The sequence below is a fragment of the Neofelis nebulosa genome, chromosome 16, assembly GCF_028018385.1.
Source record: "Neofelis nebulosa isolate mNeoNeb1 chromosome 16, mNeoNeb1.pri, whole genome shotgun sequence".
Lineage (NCBI taxonomy): Eukaryota > Metazoa > Chordata > Mammalia > Carnivora > Felidae > Neofelis > Neofelis nebulosa.
In genome coordinates, this window is record NC_080797.1 from 33,717,306 (window position 1) to 33,722,481 (window position 5,176).

Sequence of the window (5,176 nt, forward strand, 5' to 3'; positions counted from 1 at the left end):
GTACGTGCGTGAGGTCTTGTTTGTTACTGGATTTTGTCTGCTGTTTTTCACTGCGCCCCTTCGGAGCGGAAAACACGAATTGAGAGGGGGCATATCAAAAGAACACATTTCATTCATTAAAAGTGTCACAGGCAAGTTGACCCTGATTCTTTGCACCAAAGTGAAGTGGCCACTGTCTTTTGGGGGAGGCGGGGGTGAATTTATGCAGTGCCGATCTGCAGAGATGTTTAAGCTTTAAACAATTTTTTTCCTTAACGTTTATTTGTTTTTGAGAGACAGAGACAGAGCATGAGTGGGGGAGGAGCAGAGAGAGAGGGAGACACAGAATCCAAAGCAGGCTCTAGGCTCCGAGCCATCAGCACAGAGCCTGACGCGGGGCTCGAACCCACCAACCGTGAGATCATGACCTGAGCCGACATCGGCTGCTTAACCAGCTGAGCCACCCAGGTGCCCCAGAGATGTTTAAGCTTTATAAACAGAGTGATGCTTCATTTATTCAGCTTTGTTGGGAATTGAGTTGTTTTGCCCACCGAGATGTTCCATGCAACTGAGACTCCCCTGTCATCAAGCACTAACGTGTTGATTTTGACCTCCCTGATAGTGTTTGCTTGGCAGTGGAAAACTTGGCTCTCTGCCTTCTTAAATATCGAGCACAAACTTTATCTGAAGCCTAAGGCACACTTCACCGTCATCATGAATCACTGGGCTGTTGGACGACACAGTGGTGTTTTCAGGGACTTGGGAGGAATATAAGGCTGCTTGTACCTTTTCTAAATACCCTCAAGATTCCTAGAATGGAGCCCTGGCTTTGCTCTGTTCTGTTCCATCACTTGTCCTTCTTGTCCCTGACAATTGCCCTGCTTCTCCCTTGCCCCCACCTTCAGATTATAGAGGCTTTTGCCATGCTAGGTCGTGGGAAACCAAATGATATCCCCTGTCAAAGACAAATCAGTCCTGACTGTCAAAATCTAAGTATAAAGATGCAGTGCGGGCCTAATGGGTTGTCCTTGAGCAAAAGTGCTCAACGTCACAGGATTTGTGATATATCTTAGCTGCTCAGAGAATTTGATTTCTTGTTAATAGCCAGTGTGTATAAGTCTTGATTTTGTGCCAGGAGCTACGCTAAGGCCGCTATATACATTACTTTGACACATACACCAAGCCTCTGATGTGGGCCTATCACCCCATTATCCGAATGAGGAAAACAGGCCTAGAAAGTTCTAAAGCTCACATAGTTCTAAAGAAATGGCAGAGCCATAGGATTTGAACTCAAGTCTCCCTACCAGAGATGGTCATTAATCCGTATCTTCTGCCTTGTCCTTTTGTGGTCCCATAATTGAGGCTATCTGTTAAAGAATTGATTTATATGTGAGGGCTGTGTTTCCAGCTAGAATTTACAACAAAATGCGGGTGTGTGTGTGTGTGTGTGTGTGTGTAACTGTTAAGATTGTGAAGAGGCTGCTTACCCGTTGCAAGCTCTATCCCTGGTGAGATTTGCTGCCCATGTCGAAAGTTCCATTTTTGCCTTCTCCTACAAAGACACCTTTGCAACTTTGTAGCTCACTAACCTAGTAGGTCCACCTGCCAGGATCACATTCTACAAAAGCAAAAGGCCGCAGACTTCTTTGCACTGACCAGGTGCTAGATTCCTCACAAGTGAAATGAGTCTTGACCTCTTCCAAGGCAGCAGGGCAGGGAGGCAGCTGGCCCTTGACGTGTGAATGACACATACAAAGTTGTGTTGTTACACAGGAGAGCCAGGATCTAAAGTCAGCACCGAGGCAGAAAACGCAGAGGTCAAAAGGACCCTTGAGAGACAATAACCAACTCTTAGCCAAGTCCCCTCTGGTGGTTTTTCCTCCAGTATATGAACAGTGGTTGAGCACCTAAAGCCTTCTTTTCTTTTTCTTTTTTCCTTTCTTTTCTTTTTTCTTTTTTTTTGTATTTCATTTACACAACAGGCGTTTTTGGCTTCTTAGTATTTTTACACAACTGTCAGATAAAATGGTAATAATTCTCTTCCTGTATATGATGAAGCAAGGCGTGGAAATGTGATTCCTGCTTTATTTCCCGTCCGAATCACCTCCTGGCCCCTGAGATGAGCTGTGTCTACGGCTGTTTGTCTGCTACTGAGTCTGTGAGTAGAACAGGTAGGGCCCCAGAGTCTGAGGTCATTTGGAAAGTGTTTCTACTCTTTGTAGAAAGCAGAAAAGTCTTGCTAAAAAAGACAAAACACGCGCTTGTTTACAAATAGATGTTGGTAGGACTTGTGTAAATATCAGGCCAAGTCTCATTCCAACTAGAACGATTTACGTGCTGAACCACTGGGCAGAATCTTTGCAAAAGCCCATCGCTCTGGGCCCCCACGCCAAGAAATCTCTCTATTACATACTCTTCAAGATAGATCGCTTTTTTTTTTTTTTTTTCCACCCTTGGGCCTTCAAACTCAGGTAAGCCCTGCCTGTGTCTATGGGAAGAATGTGAGCTCTGGAGGACTTTTCTAGATCGGGGATGTTAAACGGGTGAGGCATATGTGCTGCCACCACCCATTCCTGTATCCACGGCACACAGAACTCATGGAACATGACCCTGAATCTAAGCCCTGCTTTTGGATCTTTCAGGACAAGTATCCGGCATCAATTCAGCAGAATTAGCAAATGAGTTAACCCTGTTTGCCATCACTGATCCAGTAATTTGTAACCATGCCTGCCACCCCCCCCCCCCACTCTCTGCAGGAGAGGGGTTTAGGAAAGTTACAACCATCCGTCCTTCAGGCAGTGCTCAGCTATGATAAACCTTAGCCAATTGTGCTTTTAAAACCATTGTGTGCTTGAATACGCACATAAAGACACATAGCCCATCACAGTTTTACATCCACTTACCCAGTGTCACACCATTTGTGCCACTAGTCCCCGGAATCATGCATACCAAAATGATAGCCCTTGATGACTTATTTAATGACAACAGACCAGACCAAGCACAAGGCCCAATTTTGAGTCATACAGTTCAGAACCAAGGAACCAACTGGGGGAGTTGATGTGGGTCAATTTATTTATTTTATTTGTTCCTGCCCTTTGAATACAGTCTCCAACCACTGCTTCCTTTAAAAGGCAGGCTTGTGGTTTTAGAACCAGATGGTGCAGAATTAGTTTTTCCTTCTCTAAGTACGACTAAAAACCTTGAAAGCTTAAAAACCATGATAGCTAGAAACCTTGAAAGCTAGAAAGAAGACGGTGGGCTGGCTTGGGCCCTTGAGAGTCGAGGAACAACAAAGTGGTGAATCTCCCTGGGTTTTCTTTTCCTTTTCCATATACCCTGGATTAAGCTCTGAAGGGGCCTGCAACCCAGAGCCACCAATAGAAAGAGGAGGAAGAAAAAAAAAGTGGAAAGCTTGCTTTCTCAGCCAAAGGACAAGAAAGGGGGAGCCCAGTAGAGACTTACGGGGACCCCCAGCCCTAGTTTCAGACCAGCGTGCCAGCAGGTGGCCCAAATTGTTCACAGCAGCTGCAAAGCCCTGTGTCTCCCTGCCTGTCCCTCTGCAGAAGGCCCAGCAACACCATGCGACCCAGGGAAGCACCTTCTGACACCACAGAAGACACCGGCAGGGATTGAGCAGGAACCCCAGCTGCACCAAAAGAACAACACAGACCAGAATAGTATTGCAAGGGCTCAAAAAACAAACTGAACTGCCGTCTCTTCCTCGGCGCTGCCTGTGGAGGTGGCAGCCAGCTCTTACTCGGCACCCTGGCTGCCCTCAGACCCCTGGGGAAGCCCAAGATTGTGAAAAAGAGGACCCAGAAGTTCATCTGGCACCAGTCAGACTGATATGTCACAGTTAAGTACAAATGGTGGAAACCCAGAGGTGCTGACAATAGGGTGCACAGAAGATTCAAGGGCCAGATCTTGACGCCCAACATTGGTTATGGGAGTGACAAGAAAACAAAGTACATGCTGCCCAGTGGCTTCTGGAAGTTCCTAGTCTACAATGCCAAGGAGCTGGAAGTACTGCTGAAGAGCAGCAAACCTTACTGTGCAGAGATCGTTTACAGCATCTCCTCCAAGAACCACAAAGTCCTTGTGGAAAGAGGAGCCCAGCTGGCCATCGGAGTCACCAACCCCAATGCGAGGCTGCTCAGAGAAGAAAATGAATAGACAGCTTATGTACATGTCATATTCGTGTTAATAAAACATAAAACTGGAAAGAAAAGTCAGAAAAACAGGAAGGAAGGAAGGAAGGAAGGAAGGAAGGAAGGAAGGAAGGAAGGAAAAGAAGAAAGAAAGGAAGGAAAGGAAAGGAAGGAAAGAAGAAAAAAGAAAAAGAAAGAAAAGAAAGAAAAAGAAAAGAAGGAAACAACGGTCATTGGAAGTAAAACCCATAAAAGAACCAGTATACCACACCTAAACAGGACTCCCACCTGCTAAAATAGAAGATGTAAATAGAATTAAAAGATCCCTAACGTAATGACCTAAATGTCCAGGATACAATAGAAAATCACTCATCATACCCCAAACCAGGAAAACAACATTGTAAATAAAAGGCAGTCAACTGATACCAATACTGATATGATTCAGATGTTAGAATTTATCTAACAAGGATTTTAAAGCAGTTGTAATAAAAATGCTGCAACAATCAACTGCAAATTCTCTTGAATTGGAAAATCTTAGCAAAGAAATAGAAGCTATGAGAAAGAACCACATGGAAATGATAGAAATGAGAAATTACTATGAAAGTTAAAACTTGGATGAACTTAGTCAGTAGTAGCATGGAAATGACAAAAGATCAGATCAGGGTATTTAAGGACAGATCAATGAAGTTTACTCAATCCCAACAGCAAAGAAAAAGGATAAGGGACCCATGGGACAATAACAAAAGAGCTAACATTTGTGTCATCAGAATCCTAGGAGAGGAGAAATGTGGGGCTGAAAGGTATTCAAAGAAATAATGGCTGAAAACGCCCCAAAGTTGGTGAAAGTTAGAAACCTGTGGGTTCAAGAAGCTGATATACTCCAAGTAGGTTGAGACCAAAGAAATCCACTAGACAGATCATAATTAATCTTCTGAAAACTGAACACTTAGCTAAAGTATGAAAAACAGGGGGGAAACAACCAGGAAGGAATACCAATTCAAGTTCTATTTTCGTATTGCCTATAAAGGAAACTATGGAGGCAGAAAGAA

At 44.3% G+C, this 5,176-nt stretch overlaps 1 pseudogene; it reads left to right on the forward strand.

Annotated features, from left to right (window-relative positions):
• The first annotated feature begins 2,098 nt into the window (after nucleotides 1-2,098).
• On the forward strand, nucleotides 2,099-4,238 carry LOC131496956 (large ribosomal subunit protein eL32-like; annotated as a pseudogene).
• The last annotated feature ends 938 nt before the right edge of the window (nucleotides 4,239-5,176 follow it).